The sequence below is a fragment of the Salmo salar genome, chromosome 16 (genome assembly GCF_965601325.2).
Source record: "Salmo salar chromosome 16, fSalSal1, whole genome shotgun sequence".
In the NCBI taxonomy this organism is placed as follows: Eukaryota; Metazoa; Chordata; class Actinopteri; order Salmoniformes; family Salmonidae; genus Salmo; species Salmo salar.
In genome coordinates this window covers 70,865,391-70,885,694 of record NC_138306.1, presented here as the reverse complement: position 1 = coordinate 70,885,694, position 20,304 = coordinate 70,865,391, and the positions used below count along the sequence as shown (strand labels likewise).

Genomic DNA, 20,304 nt, shown 5'->3' with positions numbered 1-20,304 from the left:
CCACTCAAGGACATTCAGAGACTTGTCCCAAAGCCACTCCTGCGTTGTCTTGGCTGTGTGCCAAGGTGAACCATCGCCCGAGTCTGAGGTCCTGAGCACTCTGGAGATGGTTTTCATCAAGGATCTCTCTGTACTTTGCTCCGTTCATCTTTCCCTGGGTCCTGACTAGTTTCCCAGTCCCTGCCACTGAAAAACATCTCCACAGCATGATGCTGCCACCACCGTGCTTCACCGTAGGGATGGTGCCAGGTTTCCTCCAGACGTGACGCTTGGCATTCAGGTCAGAAGTTCAATCTTGGTTTCATCAGACCAGATAATCTTGTTTCTCATGGTCTGAGAGTCCTTTAGGTGCCTTTTGACAAACTCCATGCGGGCTGTCATGTGCCTTTTACTGAGGAGTGGCTTCCGTCTGGCCGCTCTAGCATAAAGGCCTGATTGGTGGATTACTGCGGAGATGGTTGTCCTTCTAGAAGGTTCTTCCATCTCAACAGAGGAACTCTAGAGCTCTAGCAGAGTGACCATCGGGTTCTTGGTCACCTGCCTGGCCAAGGCCCTTCTCCTCTGACTGTTCAGTTTGGCCGGGCGGCCAGGTCTAGGAAGAGTCTTAGTGGTTCCAAACTTCTTCCATTTAAGAATGATGGAGGCCACTGTGTATTTGGAGACTTTTAATGCTGCAGAATTTTTTTGGTACCCTTCCCCAGATCTGTGCCTCTACACAATCCTGTCTCTGAGCTGTAAGGACAATTCCTTCGACCTCATAGCTTGGTTTTTGCTCTGACATGCACTGTCAACTGTGGGACCTTATATAGACAGGTGTGTGCATTTCCAAATCATATCAAATCAATTGAATTTACCACAGGTGGACTCCAATCAAGTTGTAGAAACATCTCAAGGATGATCAATGTAAACAGGATGCACCTGAGCTCAATGTCAAGTCTCATAACAAAGGGTCTGAATACTTATGTAAATAATGTATTTCTGTTTTCGATTTTTATTACATTTTCAAACATTTAAAAAAATCTGTGTTTGCTTTGTTATTATGGGTTATCGTGTGTAGACTGATGAAGAAAACATTTTTTTACTCCATTTTAGAATAAGGCTTTAATGTAACAAAATGTGGAAAAGGTCAAGGCGTCTGAATACTTTCTGACTGCACTGTATACCAGGTGGTGTCAGAGGAAGTCCCCCAAAAAATTCTAAGACTCCAGCCACCCAAGCCATAGACTTTTCTCTCTGCTACAGCAAGGCAAGCATTACCAGTTCACCGAGTCTGGAAACAACAGGACCCTTAATGGTTTCTACCCCCAAGCCATAAGACTGCTAAACAAGGCTCCTAAATAGCTAATCAAATGGCTACCCAGACTACCTGCATTGACCCTTTTTTTTAACTAACTCTCTTGCACTGACTCCGAAGACCTGGATGTCGATTAAGGCAGCCCCCCGCACCTCTCTGATTCAGAGGGGTTGGATTAAATGCGCAAGACACATTTCAGTTGAAGACATTCAGTTGTACAACTGACTAGGTATCCCCCTTTCCCCTTTCTATGCACACACACTGAACTCTACCCACACACTCACACAGACACCCCAACACACACACACACACACACACACACACACACCACACACACACACACACACACACACACACACACACACACACACACACACTACCAACGATCATTAAAATTGTTAAAAAGGTCTTAAAAACAATTATAATATATAAAACAGTGGATGAAAATCCTCCAAACTTTTATACAATGTATTCTATTGAGCCCATTTCAGCCATTACTGGGATGTGTTTGACAGGTCATTACAAACATTTCCACGGTCGTAATGTTAACAGGAAAAAACAACAGGCACAAGCAAGATATTGAAGAGTTGCAGGCGTAAAATGAAAGCAATCAAGCTAACAAGATGTATTAAGTGACACAGGAAATAGATGGCTGAAAAAGACAGATCCTCAGGTGGGCGAGGCATGAGCATTGCTACACACACTCACACACACACTTTCACACTCACCACATACACTGCTGCTTCTGCTCCACATACACTGCTGCTACAGCTCAGTCTTTTATGTATCCTGTTGCCTAGTCACTTTACCCATACCTATATGTATATAAACTCAGCAAAACAAGAAACGTCCCTTTTTCAGGACCGTGTCTTTCAAAGATAATTCGTAAAAATCCGAATGACTTCAAAGATCTTCATTGTAAAGGGTTTAAACACTGCTTCCCATGCTTGTTCAATGAACCATAAACAATTAATGAACATGCACTTGTGGAACGGTCGTTAAGACACTAACAGCTTACAGACGGTAGGCAATTAAGGTCACAGTTAACAAAACTTAGGACACTAAAGAGGCCTTTCTACTGAAAAACACCAAAAGAAAGATGCCCAGGGACCCTGCTCATCTGTGTGAACGTGCCTTAGGCATGCTGCAAGGAGGCATGAGGACTGCAGATGTGGCCAGGGCAATAAATTGCAATGTCAGTACTGTGAGACGCCTAAGACATCGCTACAGGGAGACAGGACGGACAGCTGATCGTCCTCGCAGTGGCAGACCACGTGTAACAACACCTGCACAGGATTGGTACATCCGAACATCACACCTGCGGGACAGGTACAGGATGGCAACAACAACTGCCTGAGTTACACCAGGAACGCACAATCCCTCCATCAGTGCTCAGACTGTCCGCAATAGGCTGAGAGAGGCTGGACTGAGGGCTTGTTGGCATGTTGTAAGGCAGGTCCTCACCAGACACCACCGGCAACAACGTTGCCTATGGCCACAAACCCACCGTCGATGGACCAGACAGGACTGGCAAAAAGTGCTCTTCACTGATGAGTTGTGGTTTTGTCTCACCAGGGGTGATGGTTGGATTCATGTTTATCGTCGAAGGAATGAGCGTTACACCGAGGCCTGTACTCTGGAGCGGGATCGATTTAGAGGTGGAGGGTCCGTCATGGTCTGGGGCGGTGCGTCACAGCATCATCGGACTGAGCTTGTTGTCATTGCAGGCAATCTCAATCTGTGCGTTACAGGGATGACATCCTCCTCCCTCATGTGGTACCATTCCTACAGTCTCATCCTGACATGACCCACCAGCATTACAATGCCACCAGGCATACTGCTTGTTCTGTGCGTGATTTTCTTCAAGACAGGAATGTCAGTGTTCTGCCATGGCCAATAAAGAGCACGGATCTCAATCCCATTGAGCAGGTTTGGGACCTATGTTCATATGTTCATACAAATATTTACACACGTTAAGTTTGCTGAAAATAAACGCAGTTGACAGTGAGAGGACATTTCTTTTTTTGCTGAGTTTAGCTACCTCTACCAACAGGTGTAGACTGTTAGTCTACACCTGTTGTTTACGAAGCATGTCACAAATAAAATGCTATTTGATTTAAAAGGTGAACAGAATACAAATCTCCACAGATGAATAAAGTTCTATTGCATTTCATTATTTATGCGGTGAATTTCCCTGATCAAGTTCTAGTCATTTCCTAGTGTTTTACCTGGGGTTTGGTTTGGTAAAATTATTCATAGGGTTCCAAAATTCTAGTAACTTTCCCAAAATTCCCTGGTTTTACAGAAATCCCAGTTAGACAGTTCCTGGAATCAGGAGGGAATAACCAGGGAATCCAGGAATCCTCCAACCGGGATTTCTAGAAAACGTGTCAATTTTTGTTGTAAGTTACCAGGATTTTGTTATTCTAATTAGACAAATTCTGCATATACTGTACTAGTACAATATGGGCCAACCCTGAGTTGTGTTTTGTCTCCAACTAGACATCAAACATGCAAAAGGACAAGATAAGAGGAAATCCTACTACACCGGAGTTCGTGGTAGGGCTTGCAGACAATAACAAATTACATTTCAGTAGACGTTTTTATCCAGAGTGACTTTTTGGAGCAGTTAGGGTTAAGTGCCTTGCTCAAGGGCACCAACAGTTTTTTCACATAGTTGGCTCAGGATTCGAACCAGCAACCTTTCAGTTACATGGCCACTCACAACTCTAACACCATCATCAAGTTTGCTGACAACACGGCGGTGGTAGGTCTGATCACCAACGGCGATGAGACAGCCTACAGGGAGGAGGTCAGAGACTTGGCAGTGTGGTTTAGCTTAATTTTAGTTAAATGTATTTGCACCAAGAAAGCAAGTGATAAACAACAATCCAGATAAAAAAATAATAAATTAATAATACTTGGTGTGCAGGTGTGGTTGGAAGCCCAAGGGCTTATATGAAAACCACACCACACAAAAATAATATACAGTACTTAAGTACAACAATACATTTTTTGTTGTTAAAACAGATAAGAAAACCTACTAATTATAAATGTATACATTAATTAATCAGTAATGTGAGCGTGTGACTGTGTGAGAGTTAGTCTACATGGAGAAGTCTTCGCTTGAAGTTATTGAGGGATAATGATGTTTTGGCAATGTGAAGATAAGAATTCCAGAGTATGGTACCTCTATATCTGATTGACTATGTGAGGTGCGACACTGGGGAGGGTGAAGGTTATCGCATTGTCTTGTGCTATATAGATGGATTTCAGAATTAACCCGGAAGAATCCATTGAAGGGTTTAGGTAAACTGTCTGGGAGGTATGAGTATTTTTAGATGAAAGTGCATAAATGGCGTAGGTTAATGTTGTAAATAGACAAGAGATTGAATTTCTTAAACAAAGGTGCAGATGGAGCCAGGTAATTAGAGGAGGTGACTAGTCTTGAAAATGTATTTGGTATGATGAGTAAGTTGTGTAGGTAGGAAATATACAGTAAATGAGATATGGGTAAATTAAGCTATAGTATAGATTTAGAAAGCAAGCCTAATGAACCAAACCATTAATCTTTCTGATGATACCAACAGATTTCAGCAGACAAATTGAATATGATCTCTTCAGGTGTAACGGGTTTTGTCGGAAGGAGTGGACCAAAGCGCAGCGTGGTAAGTGATCATGATATTTATTATCAAAAAACACTCAAACAAAATAACGTAAGGGAAAAACGAAAGCGCACAGTTCTGTCAGGTACAGAATAAGAAAACAGAAAACAACTACCCACAAACACAGGTGGGAAAAGGCTTGTTAAGTATGATTCCCAATCAGAGACAACAATAGACAGCTAGCTGTCTCTGATTGGGAACCCTACTCAGCCAACACAAAGAAATAGATAACATAGAATGCCCACCCCACATCACACCCTGACCTAACCAAATAGAGAAATAAAACGGCGCTCTATGGTCAGGGCGTGACATCAGGATCACTTTTCATCAATTAGAACTCCAATGAAGTGGATGTGACTTGTTGCATTTCATTCCCACCAAATTAGAATATTTTTTATTTATTTGTATTATTTTTTTTACAGTATTTCTTATTCAAATCAAATAAAATGTATTTATATAGCCCTTCTTACATCAGAAGATATCTCAAAGTGCTGTACAGAAACCCAGCCTAAAACCCCAAACAGCAAGCAATGCAAGTGTAGAAGCACGGTGGCTAGGAAAAACTCCCTAGAAAGGCCAAAACCTAGGAAGAAACCTAGAGAAGAACCAGGCTATGAGGGGTGGCCAGTCCTCTTCTGGCTGTGCCGGGTGGAGATTATAACAGAGGATGGTCAAGATGTTCAAATGTTCATAAATGACCAGCATGGTCCAAAAATAATAATCGCAGTTGTTGTCGAGGGTGCAACAAGTCAGCACCTCAAGAGTAAATGTCAGTTGGCTTTTCATAGCCGATCATTGAGAGTATCTCTACCGCTCCTGCTGTCTCTAGAGTGTTGAAAACAGCAGGTCTGGGACAGGTAGCACGCCCGGTGAACAGGTCAGTGTTCCATAGCTGCAGGCAGAACAGTTGAAACTGGAGCAGCAGCATGGCCAGGTGGACTGGGGACAGCAAGGAGTCATCAGGCCAGGTAGTCCTGAGGCATGGTCCTAGGGCTCAGGTCCCCCGAGAGAGAAAAAGAAAGAAAGAGAGAAAGAGAGAATTAGAGAGAGCATACTTAAGTTCACATAGGACACTGGAGAAATACTCCAAATATAACAGACTGACTCTAGTCCCCCAACACACACAAACTACTGCAGCATAAATACTGGAGGCTGAGACAGGAGGGGTCAGGAGACACTGTGGCCCCATCCGATGATACCCCCGGACAGGGTCAAACAGGCAGGATATAACCCCACCCACTTTGCCAAAGCACAGCCCTGTCACATCCTGACAGGTAAAGGGGTTCTTTTTTATTGTAGTTTGGTCAGGACGTGGCACGACGTGGTTTGTTTTATGTGGTTCGGGGTTTGTTGGGATATGTGTTTATGTAGAGGGGTGTTTGTTTAGAGTAGTCCGGGGTTTTTGGTTATGTTCTATGTTTTGTATTTCTATATTAGATCTAGGGTGTTTAGTTCTATGTTTAGTTAATTGGGATTGGCCTTCAATTGGAGGCAGCTGTTCCTCGTTGCCTCTGATTGAAGGTCCTATGTATAGGGGTGTGTTTGTAATGGGAAGTGTTGGAAGTTGTTTTTGCATTGCTGTGTGTAGCCTGCAAGACTGTTTGTCGGTCGTTCGTTTTCTTGTTTTGTTACGTGTCTCAAATAAAGTAAATATGAGCACTCAACCTGCTGCGCCTTGGTCTACTCCATACGATGAACGTTGCAAGCCCCCACACCACTAGAGAGATACCTTCAACCACCAACTTACCATCCTGAGACAAGGCCGAGTATAGCCCACAAAGATCTCCGCCACGGCACAACCCAAGTGGGGGTGCCAACCCAGACAGGAAGACCACGTCAGTGACTCAACCCACTCAAGTGACGCACCTCTCCTAGGGACGGCATGGAAGAGCACCAGTAAGCCAGTGACTTGGCCCCTGTATTAGGGTTAGAGGCAGAGAATCCCAGTGGAGAGAGGGGAACCGGCTAGGCAGAGACAGCAAGGGTGGTTCGTTGCTCCAGAGCATTTCCGTTCACCTTCACACTCCTGGGCCAGACTACACTTAATCATAGGACCTACTGAAGAGATGAGTCTTCAATAAAGACTTAAAGGTTGAGACCGAGTCTGCGTCTCTCACATGGGTAGGCAGACCATTACATAAAAATGGAGCACTATAGGAGAAAGCCCTGCCTCCAGCTGTTTGCTTAGAAATTCTAGGGACAATTAGGAGGCCTGCGTCTTGTGACCGTAGCATACGTGTAGGTATGTACAGCAGGACCAAATCGGAAAGATAGGTAGGAGCAAGCCCATGTAATTCTTTGTAGGTTAGCAGTAAAACCTTGAAATCAGAATAAAAAAAAAAAACTTGAAATCAAAAATTATTCTTGCTAGTGAATATATTAGTGAATTCTAGAGGTGCAAGGACAACCTCTCCCTCAGCGTCAGTAAGACCAGTGAGCTGATCATGGACTACATGAGAAAGAGGGGAGCACGGCCCCATCCACATCGACGGGCTGTAGTGGAGCGGGTCGAGAACTTCAACTTCCTTGGCGTCCACATCACCAAGGACTTAACATTGTCCACAAACACCCGCTTGTGAAGAGGACAAGACAGCGCCTCTTCATTTTACATTACATTTACATTTTAGTAATTTAGCAGATTCTCTTATTGACAGCGACGTACAGTAATGAGTGCATACATTTTCATACTTTTTGTTGTTCTCGTCCCCCTCAGGATGTTGAAAAGATTTGGCATGGGCCCTCGGATCCACAAAAAGTTCCACAGCTGCACCATTGAGATCATCTTGACTGGCTGCATTGCCGCTTGGTATGGCAAGGTCTTACAGAGGGTAGTGCAGATCGCCCAGTACATCATTGGGGCCGAGCTCCCTGTCATCCAAGACCACTATATCAGGCAATGTCAGAGGAAGGCCCGGATTGTTGCCAAAGACTTCAGTCACCCAAGCCATAGACCGTTCATTCTGCTACAGTCTAGCAACTTCTTCCCCCAAGCCATGACTGCTAAATAGCCATAAGACTGCTAAATAGTTAATTAAATGGTTACCCGGACTATCTGCATTAAGCCTATCTTGCACAGACCTTATGCACACTCACAAGACTACAGTTGAAGTCGGATGTGTACATACAATTAGGTTGGAGTCATTAAAACTCATTTTTCAACCACTCCACAGACGTCTTGTTAACAAACTATAGTTTTGGCAAGTCAGTTAGGACATCAACTTTGTGCATGACAAGTAATTTTTCCTACAATCGTTTACAGACAGATTATTTCACTTATAATTCACTGTATCACAATTCCAGTGGGTCAGAAGTTTACATACACTAAGTTGACTGTGCCTTCAAAAAGCTTGGAAAATTCCAGAAAATGATGTCATGGCTTTAGAATCTTCTGATAGCCTAATTGACATCATTTGAGTCAATTGGAAGTGTACCTGTGGACGTATTTCAAGGCCTACCTTCAAACTCAGTGCCTCTTTGCTTGACATCATGGGAAAATCAAAAGAAATCAGCCAAGACCACAGAAAAGAATTGTAGAGATCCACAGGTCTGGTCCATCCTCGGAAGCAATTTCCAAATGCCTGAAGGTACCACGTTCATCTGTACAAACAATAGTACACAAGTATAAACACCATGAGAGCACGCAGCTGTCATGCCGCTCAGGAAGGAGATGCGTTCCGTCTCCTAGAGATGAACGTACTTTGGTGCGAAAAGTGCAAATCAATCCCAGAACAACAGCAAAGGACCTTGTGAAGATGCTGGAGGGAACAGGTACAAAACTATCTACACAGTAAAACAGAGTCCTATATCGACATAACCTGAAAGGCCGCTCAGCAAGGAAGAAGCCACTGCTCCAAAACCGCCCCAAAAATTACTACGGTTTGCAACTGCACATGGGGACAAAGATTGTACTTTTTGGAGAAACGTCCTCTGTTCTGATGAAACAAAATGAACTGTTTGGCCATAATTGGTCATCATTATGTTTGGAGGAAAAAGGGGGATGCTTGCAAGCTGAAGAACACCATCCCAACCGTGAAGCACGGGGGTGGCAGCATTATGTTGTGGGGGTGCTGTGCTGCAAGAGGGACTGGTGCACTTCACAAAATAGATGGCATCATGAGGTAGGAAAATTATGTGGATATATTGAAGCAACATCTCAAGACATCAGTCAGGAAGTTAAAGCTTGGTCGCAAATGGGTCTTCCAAATGAACGATGACCCCAAGCATACTTCCAAAGTTGTGGTAAAATGGCTTAAGTACAACAAAGTCAAGGTATTGGAGTGGCCATCACAAAGCCCTGACCTCAATCCTATAGAAAATGTGTGGGCAGAACTGAAAAAGCGTGTGCGAGCAAGGAGGCCTACCAACCTGACTTAGTTACAACCGGCTCTATCAGGAGGAATGGGCCAAAATTCACCCAACTTATTGTGGGAAGCTTGTGGAAGGCTATCCTGAAAAGTTTGACCCATGTTAAACAATTTTAAGGCAATGCTACCAAATACTAATTGAGTGTATGTAAACTTCTGACCCACTGGGAATGTGATGAAAGAAATAAAAGTTGAAATAAATCATTCTCTCTACTATTATTCTGACATTTCACATTCTTAAGATAAAGTGGTGATCCTAACTGACCTAAGACATGGAATTTTTACTAGGATTAAATGTCAGGAATTGTGAAAAACTGAGTTTAAATGTATTTGGCTAAGGTGTATGTAAACATCCGATTTCAACTGTATATATATACACACTCACTACACTGAACCCACATGCATACCAACACAACACACACAGACATACACACACGCACACACGCATACACACATACTTTCACAGTTCATCATATGCTCTGTTCATTATTTTCTTATTTTTATCTATCCAGATGCCTTGTCACTTTACCCTGTCTTTATGTACATATCTACCTCAAATACCTCGTACCCCTGCACATTGATCTGGTACTGGTACTCCGTGTATATAGATCCATTCTTGTGTATTATATTTCTCCTGTGTTGCTATTCTTTTCTAACTCTGCATCTTTAAGAAGGACTCATATGCAAGCATTTCACCGGTAAAGTCTATAGCTGTTGTGTATGTTACAAATAACATTTGACTTGATTTGATTTGAGGAGGATGAAGGGCAACATACAAATGGGAATGAGTGTTGAGAGACATTTCACGTTTTCCCATAAATTCTGGTGATTGATTTTGATTGAAAAGGCCTCTCTGCTCAGACCATTCTGGAAAGAGCTGCGGGACACATGGAGGGATCCCAGCAACTCAGTTGGCCAGCTAATCTTGGCAGATGGAGCATGAACCCAGCCAAGAAGGCATGAGCCTCATTCACACATCACATCATGAGACAATTGTTGTCGCCATTTAGAAACATGACATGGACTAAGATGAATCACCTAACCCCGATGAACAAGAGGGACTTTATTATTCACTAATCCACAGAGAAGATGAGAGGTTGGTAGTATTCTTTATATAAACTGGGTGGTTCGAGCCCTGAATGCTGACTGACTGACAGCTGTGGTATATCCGCATTGCGACGTGCCTAAGAACAACACTTAATCGTGGTATATTGGCCATATACCACATCCCCTTGGGCAGATAAACAGAACACAGTTTTATTACCAAGCTTCATCAGGACAAACAAAAGCATGAGTTGAAGGAAACAGTGAATAGTCAAAGTGTTAAACGGGCAGTGCAGTTAAACATGTGATCTTGTTTTTCAATTGGTATTTCGACACTATGAGGTCAAAATAACACTGTGAAATTGTGAAAATGATGATAATGCTCTTTCTGTGTAAGATATGCCTGGAATCTCAGCCTGTTCAGGTGGAATGGAGTTTTGGGCCAGATCATAACATCACAATCTGATCTGATTATTCTGACCAATGACCAGTCATATTTTATTTAAATATGTATTATCTTACTTTAAAGGGGTAAGTGGCTTAGGCACCTATCTGCCAATCAGGGCTGTGTATGTAAGTATATTCGTATGCCCACATGATCAGACTGAGCGTTTCAATGGTATAAGAAGGCTCAGGGCAATAAATTATAAAAAACATATTTCGATTTTCATGAAATAAACACATACAGTGATTTATTAGACATATCGTGATGATTTAAAAATAACATTAAAGCATGGGGGGCTTTATTGATTGTGACTTGGTGATAAACGTGTTTTCTGTTCATCTCTCTCATATTAAGTCATTATTGCTCTAATCACCGACCTAGGGGTGTTCTTACACCTTTAATCTGCACCTATTTCAGGGTCCACCAATCACTGGGTGGGCGTCTTTCTCCTGGGCCTTTGTGCCCCATAGGGACACATAAGTTAATATGCTCCCAGTTTTGGATTATATGAATTCCATAGTAAAAAAAAATCCCCTGTTTTAAATCACAGCCATAACACCCATTGTCCATCTAACATGCTGACAAGACCGCTAGTTCCTTCGGCAGCGGCACCTGGACTTGACGTCACCAACCCCAACAAAAAAAACAAAAAACTCCCTAATGCTTCCACTATTGGTGTCTGCATTCTGTGAGGACAGACACCGGGAAACGAGAAGCAAGTACAGGGAGTGAATATTTAATAAATAACGGCAATAAACAAAACAAGGACATCGTCTGGACAAGGGGAACAAAACGACATTAATGCAGACACAGGGAAGAAACTGAGGAAGTTACAGATATAGGGGAGGCAATCAATAAGGTAATAGAGTCCAGGTGAGTCCCATGAAGCACTGATGTGCGTAACGATGGTGACAGGTGTGCGTAATGGGCCGCCTGGCGCCCTTGATCGCCAGAGAGGGGGAGCGGGAGCAGGCATAACAGGTCCCGTGTGGCTCAGTTGGTAGAGCATGGTGTTTGCAACGCCAGGGTTGTGGGTTCGATTCCCACGGGGGACCAGTACGGAGAGAAAAAAAATGTATGAAATGTATGCATTCACTACTGTAAGTCGCTCTGGATAAGAGCGTCTGCTAAATGACTAAAAAGTAACAGGTAAACAGAGTTTGTTTCTAGTAATCTTTCATGCTTCTTCTTTGGACTTTATATGGTGGTTGGCAACCAACTTTAAGGTGCATTACCACTACCAACTGCACTGGAGTGTGGACCTCAGTTCATCTTTCAATCACCCACGTGGTTATATTCTCCTAAAAACCAACGAGGGGATGGGAGAGGTGGGATTTGCAGTTCTATGTTAGCGCCTGGCTACACATACGCTTGTTGATTTGCGCGAGCAGTGTGGGTGCAGTGATTGAATAACATGTACAGTATGTGTACATTTATTTTGGCAACGCTCGCGCACGTGATGCGAGCGGTGTGGTCAGCATGTAAAACGTTAGAAGTTGCACAAATGATAAGCGCTCTAGATTGTAAATAGTAAATATATCTCCTCAGATGTGGAGAGTATCTATTGTAATGTATGCTGATGGGTTGGGTTACTTCTATAAAATGCATATTAACGTCCTTCCCCTCAACTACAAACAAGACAAAATACGGGCAACATTGAAATGAGTGCTCCAGCATCAGGCGCAGCAAATTAAATTTGCGAAAGGCATCCAGCAAGTCTTTAACCATATGACCTTTATCAAAAGTAATTTCCAACGGGAGAGTTTATCATACTCCTCGCGGACACTATGCATAATACACCATTGGCTAATGGGGTTCATGAGTTATTTCTCAGTAGTACTTCTCAGTGATTAACTTTATCCAGTGTGAAAACCTAATCAAAAAGAATCATAAAAATGGGTGATGGGCTCATGTTGTTTCAGATTGGTCACTGAACAACAAGCCCTCGCTTAAGCAGGTGGTTATAGCTTTCCCCCCATTTTACATCTTTGGTGTTCTACTGTCACGACTCGTCCTGAGCTGTAATTGGTCATATATCCCAGCTGGTGAAAAGGTTCATTGCAATGGTATTATGAGGGTGTCAGAGAGCTCTAATACACACAATGATGTTCCCACACGTTTTGTTTTATTCTCCCCACTTGGCGATAATAACAAGTCCTCAATGAGAGTGAATGTGTTGTGTTTGTCATTGAAATGTTGTATGGTTTTAGAGATGCGACATGCTGGGGTAATATGACATAGACATTTACAGAGAGGGATCAGTTCATTCACACCCCAGACCTACAGTAGGTCAAATAGGTTTTTGTTTTCTTTTTAATTACTTAAGTTGTGCTCAGTGGCGGAGTTATCATTAGGCAGAAGAGGAAATTGCCTCAGTCCTCACATAATCAAGGGGGCTCGTAAGCTGGATATAATTGATTTTTATTTTTATTTATTTTTTTACAAATAATTGATCTGCTTGATCCCCCATAGGCAGGTTATAATCACAACCAGAAGGAAGGTGGTTCATTGCAAAAACAGGGTGATATCAATGTGCATAACCATTTGTCAGTAGTGTACTTTATACATTACCGTGTACCCAATCAGGCTACCTTCGACACACTCGAAGCAACCAATAGGGACAAGGAAGACATAAGTATAATCTCATGCTTCCCAAATGCATCACTTGTTCATCAGGCAATTTCATAATCTCCTAAAGGGAAATCATTATAATATTTTATTTATTGTTGCTCCATCCTTAAGCATTCAATAACCCCCCCCCATGCACACACACACACACACACACACACACACACACACACACATGTGTTAGACTGTACCAGTTTAACTAATTTACTTACAGTGCAGTGCCCAGACCACTTCTCTAGATTTCTCAAATATATGTTTTGTGTGCAATGACCATACGCATACTTATACATGCACTTACTAAGAAAACCCTGTGACATACATTTTCTTCCAGTAATGGCTTCAATTTTCAATGTTTTAACTTGTCTTCTTTGATCTCTAAAACCTTGATGATAGCTACACACCAACACACTTTTACAGAAGCATCTCTGGAATCAGACACAGTTATATTGTCCTCCAAGAGTGGCTGAATATGTTCCTTAAAGCAGGCTGTTCTCTTGGTCATTCAAGCATCGCACAGGACATTGTCACCGAGAACAGAGGTGGCCAGCTTCCTCAATTGTTCCCATGGCAACGGTCATCCAAGTGCCCCTCAATATACAGCGGATGTGGGAACAAATGTGACCGAATTTAGCAGCATACCAACTTGCCTGAGAGTGCCAGATCACATTGTATGTCATTGTTTCACAGCTGTACTCTGACAAATGATTGGCACTCTCTGCATAAGAGTTCCATCAACGCATCAATCTGTGAACTGCGACCAACAGTACATAGCAGCTCCTTGTCGCTATGGATATGGACCAATGATGTGCCAGCAATTGACTGAAATATGGCAAATTAAGGGAAGTGTATATTTGACATTCAGAACAAAAATGGAAATTAAGGCATAGGGATCTAAATTAATTAAGGTTAGGTTTAGAAACAAAGGTTTGGTTAAGGTTACTGTATATTGTTTCAGCAAGGTTAAGGTTAGCATTAAGGAAAGGCATAAAAGTTAGTGTTAGCGGACTCAACTTACTGGCTGTCAAATATACTGTACACCGCCAATGAACAATTAACTCAACCAACCAATGTCAATATATTTTGTTTAAAGCAGCATGTTGGACTGACCTTCTTAAATGCAGTGGTAATGGCTCAGAACAATACAACAAAAGAAGAAGGAATGGATGTGCCACTGAGTCATAAAACACTAACAATGATTGCTACCTTGAGTATCATCACAGTGGTCAAAGTCATGGAAAATAATGCCTTAGAATGAAGGCAAAGCATCATATCAAAATTGGGTGCTGTTAATATCATACATTTCTGTTCCTCTGAGATAAATGTCTTGCTTTGTAAATCATTGCCTTTTCAGAAAGCTCAATGCCATTGAATATGTCTATTGTCGTATAGCAACCCAGTAGCTTTTCGATTTGCACAAGTATGGAAATCCTTATCTGCTTGGAGGTTGAGTACCGTTGAGGTTGTTGACTAAGCAATGGTGCCCGAACAAATACGGTACAGATTTATTTATGCGAAAATTTAAAAAAAGGGGCGGATCCTTAAGAGGATAATAATCAGAGGGCTTTTCAATCATCTGTGCTCATCTTTGTCCATTGATAGTGATTGTGGTACACTGTGTCTCATACAATAGCTCCTATATATCAGGTTTAATAAAGTTTATTCAATTATATTATATTATTTTTATCAGCTTTAATACAGATACTGTATACAGTTTTTTACCAGATACTGTATACGGTACCAGATATACTACACCACTAATATGGGAAGATCTCTCTTTCCACATCTGAGGGACAACTATTGTAATGCACAGCATCACTACCATAAATGTATCTCAAAATTACCTACGACGCCTTCAGAATGCATTAAAAAGCACATGCTTTTTTGATCTAATGTATCTCGTCCTTTTATCATGTCGCTATGGAATTAGGCGGATCGCTGTCTGTCAGATGCAATCCGAGGCCCTGATGGAAGCATGACCAGTCAAACCCAGTTTTTATGCATGGTTAATCCGATAGCACCTTCTGAAGCGATCCAATTAAATCTCTCCTTCAAAGAATATGTGACTGCTGAAGCATGGACAAGAGAGGGGGGGTGGGGGTCGTTCCTCTGTTTTAATCATGCTCAGATCAGTGTCACAGCATTTCGCCAAGACTTTGGATACACCCGAAGAATGTGTTGAGAAGAACAGCGTACTGTAGCATCTAGAGCTGTGTGTGTGTGTGGCGTGTGCGTGTGTGTGCGTGTGTGTGTGCGTGTGCGTGCGCATGTTTGTGTGTATGTGTGTGTGTGTGTGTGGGTGAGTGAGTGAGTATAGGGGTATTTTGAGAGGAGTACACAAGTACACTAGATAAACACATGTTAAGGTGATTACACCTCAGTGGACTAATCAGCATCTATAATTACTGTAGATGGAAGGCTCCAGCTCCAAATAGACCTTGAACAATGGTACTTTATTAATAATAGTAGTAGTAGTTATTTTAATATGTTAGTCTGTTTTCAGTGGGAATCCTTCACACCCTTGCAAACAGCCTCCCTCACCTACAGTTCTCACTATCCTCTGCAGTAGGCACCTGTTCCTAGATGGAGGCTCTTGAGAATTTCACATAAAGCAGTTCCTCCTTACAGAACACAGTGATAATGTGTAGCTTATCTTAAGGGCTCGAATACAAAATAATTACCTGGGTGGGGATCCCAGGGGAGCTCTGTTCAGTTCTGCTCAGTTCTTATGAAGCCCCGTAGTGTTGCAGATTTTCACTACACAACCCCCCACCATATCTCCGAGACACTCTCCAACCATATGCTTGGTCATCTCAAATTAAACTGCATTGCGAGGGGCTGTCAGCAGAAGCAGATCGAGTGAGTGGTCAATAATTAGAAAAAGCACGACAGGTATTTTTCTGCTAATTAAATTGAGGACATGTGGTCAGCCATGCATATTTTCCACTTATTAAGCAATAGGGAGATGTGTTGGCAGGAGGAAATGGGTCCAATTTTGCTCATGGGTGGATGGGGACTCATACGATTAATGATCGCTGTACAGGGTAGGGGGAGACAGACCTGTGATTCCACTACAAAGGATCAGGGCTTTAAGCGCCCAAGGTGCTGACTCCTTCTCAATGGTGTTTGGAGTTAGCTTTCCCTCTTTTCCTCTCAGTACTTTTGTGCACTAAAAAAAGCCTCTTAGGGCCTGAAAATGCTTTGATGTGAACTCTTGGAATTTGCAGTGGTCCACACCGCATTACTTACAACAGCTAAGGAGGAACACACATATCATGTTTTTTCCTGGGAATAGCAGCTACTGTAATACTACATTGAACACTACATTGAACAGATGTTGTATTCTAAATACTGATTATTCTCTAATAATATCAATGACTGGACATTTGATCAGGTGTGCATTTTGGATGTTACCAGTAATTTTCCATTCATCTTATATGTAAAATGCAAAGCAATCATGTTCTTCAGGAATCATTAATATTTCCGCCATATCTTCTTGTAGCTCTAAGTGTTCATTATAGTGCTTGTACTCTCAATGTGCAATGCCCACTTGCCCTTGGGGGACAAAACTACAGACTGGCTTAAGTGTGATCAAAGGTTGAATCACTGGTTCACAATGTCTGAAGATGAGGCCCTCTCAGATTACTCGAGGGCCACTTGATTTCAGAAGTATGATTCTCAGTCAAAGGACACTACTTTGTGAACAGCATTGGTTTGAGGTAGAAATTCAAGGGATTTTTCAATAATGCACTTTTGAAGGAATTCTAGGAAACAATTCAAAATACAGAGTAGTGTATATTGATCAGTATACGTGCAAGTAGTGAGATGTTTAACCTAAGAATTATCTAGTTGGCAGAATTTATTCCTGATATCTGCTTTGAAGCTTTCATTTTGGTTTTCTGAGTGACCACAGTTGGACAAAAAAATAATAATCTTAGATTAACATTGTTTAACACAAACGTTGATTAACACAAAGGCAATCTAACAATGACGCGTGTTCGTTACTCCTCTCAAACAATTTTAAATGCAAGTCCATTTTCCCCAGTATTGACTTCCAGCTTGGAATGACCCCAATTAAACTTGTTCAAATGTAAAATTATATGAATGAATACAATGTGAATGTTTGTAGAATGTTCAAAAGGAACCCAAGGATACTTCCATGTATTACAGTGCTTTGTCAACAACTCTTTAAGCAAGGTTACAGCAGTCACATATCCCCAATGTACCCGCTCAGTGAGTGCATGATGAATAGCTACCTACTTGTTCTCTACACACGTATGCATTCACACACGCACACACACACACACACACACACACACACACACACACACACACACACACACACACACACACACACACACACACACACACACACACACACACACACACACACACACACACACACACACCACACACACACCCCCCCCCCCCCCGAGAATCAGGAAGAAGTGAAAGGGGGAAAGAAAGAGTAAAAGAGAGGAGGGGAAAACTGATAAAAAGGGGAGAGAGAGAGAGGAAGGGAAAGGAAGATGAAGAGAGTGTTTAATCAGTGTGCAGTGAAGAGAAGGGTGGGAGGAAGGGCAGGGTTGTCCAGGGACAGCAAGTTGGGTGATAGTGTACGGCTCATTCATATGTACGTCAATGCTGGTGTGGAAGAGTAAACAGCAGTGTCCTCACAACTGCTCCAAGTGCATTGGAGCTGCATTCTATTTTATTGGGCTGATAGCCTGGCTGTGCATGGGCTCTGGGGAGCTGAGTGTGAGAGTGTAAACTATTGATGTGACCGTGGCAGTGAATGAGTTCTGTACTGTTTTTGAAACAAGACTATAGTATACGGAACCTTTCTGAGACAATATGTTTTGACTGTTCTTCTCCAAGTCCATGTAAAATGAATCAAAGCATCAATTCACAGCCCCATACAAAAAGCTAATCTCACCGAATCAATTTATATCAAATTATTTGCCGTTGAAGCTACGGCAGAGACAGTATGACACAGAGAAGAGACAAGACAAATGTCTATGGCACGGTTTGTCCTTCTGTGAGTTTCCACCAGAAAACCAGTTTGTCTGTAAGTAAAACAAACACGGTTTTGTGCTCCTGAAAAATAACCTCTTGTTCCAGAAGACTGTGAGAACAGCAAGCTTTTCTTACCAGGATCCTCCTCTTCTCTCTGAGGCTCGTCCTTTTTGCAAAATGCCGGTATATTTGCATGACTAAAAAAGAAACACAGTCTCTTTGATATATGTCTCCTCTCCTCTCGCTTGCTTCAGTACTTTTCCAGGAATTGTTCACGAGGGACAGATAATTGTCGGGAATCTCTCTGTGTTTTTTGCTTATTTTCCACGGCATCGGTAATGATGGTACTTTTTTTGAGGTGTAGGGCTCGGGAACCAATTACTGCTCCTGAGTTTCACTTGGCATGTAGAAAAGGACTCTACGACACAGCGTGTTTAATTTTCACACGTAATTAGTTACCGTAAGGTTGTTTATTGTCTGTTTCTACTAGATCGTTCTGGTCTACTGCAGATGATCATGTGATGTTTAGTGAGTTAATGACCCTGTCAGAGTTGATCGGAATAACTCACTTGATCGTCTAATTATGGATGAACCCAACACAAGAAATAACAGACAAAACAAGGGGAAAAGGATTTTCACTTTTCAGTCGATAGAGCTCTCCCCATTGCAAGCCAGATAATCCCCCAAACCAAGTCAAACAAGTAACCAGCTCTCTGTGTTGAGGAAGCAGAATCAATTACAAACCCCGTGATCACAGGGCTTCTACAAAAAAATGTCCTTACAAATTGTCTTTGTGTTCGAACGAGAGCCGTGCCGAGCCTCTCCAGCTCAAATGGCACACTTTACAGTACTACACACTACCAGTGCGCCCTAACAAATACCTTCAGAGCTAACAGTCAGAGCTGGAAGCCGATGCTAATAACAGAGACAGCAGCTGCGCTTTTCACTCTGAGAGAAACCTTTTGTCTCAGGGCAACCTGTGGAGCAGACGTTACCCTGCTGTTTCATCTGAGCTAGCATCCGACCCGCTGCGCTGAGACATCTTTCCTGGTGAGCTGGTGAGCTGGTGGATTCTGAATACACCATGTCATCCCTGCGGTCGGAAAAGGCATTCACTCCGAGTTTTATTATGCGCAAGATGAGGCCTGTTATAACACACACTCAGGAAATATTGATCCTCCCAGAATGCAACAGCAGGAGGAAATGCTGGGCCGACTGGGTTTCTCCAAAACAACAGGGTAGAGAGTACATGATTCAATAGTCTTTTCCAGATTAGGTTTGGACTTCCGAATATCAGAAAACAAAACAACACAAATCCTAGAATCTCCATTTCTTTGGAATCTGCACTTAACTACACATCAGCAAATTACCTGTATCAGTGTGCTTTGTTAGCTTGTCTAGATTGACTCAGCATTGATTATACAGTACCTGGCTGAATCATCAAATACAAGTACAAAGGTTTGTCTCCTTGTACCGTACTCTTCGTCAGTGTCTCCTCAGATCCCTGCCTGATCCCCTGCCAACATGTAAGACATAAGGTCAGAGGTACCACCATTTCATGGGGATAAAGCTGAGCTCACACATTGCCTATGGGACATTGCCTATGTGAAATTTGAAAGGAAATATTTTCTAACTTCAGGAACTACCAGAGCCCCCTGAGTCCTACAAGCCATTTATGAAGAATTTAAGGAAAGTACCCAAGTAATACATGTATGTCTAAAATACAGGTCAACACTTCCCTATAGGATTCAGAGGAACCATTTTCCTTTATTGAAATGTCACTCTCTCGAGAAACAAGCCACCTACCGTTCTCATACAGAGGCTTAATCTAAGGTATCATTACATAATCAT

The 20,304-nt window shown here is 42.3% G+C and overlaps 1 non-coding gene across 1 annotated transcript; it reads left to right on the top strand.

The window, feature by feature from the left end:
• Positions 1-11,792: 11,792 nt before the first annotated feature.
• On the top strand, positions 11,793-11,868 carry trnaa-ugc (transfer RNA alanine (anticodon UGC)). Its single transcript has one exon. It is a non-coding gene; the product is annotated as a tRNA-Ala (tRNA).
• The last annotated feature ends 8,436 nt before the right edge of the window (positions 11,869-20,304 follow it).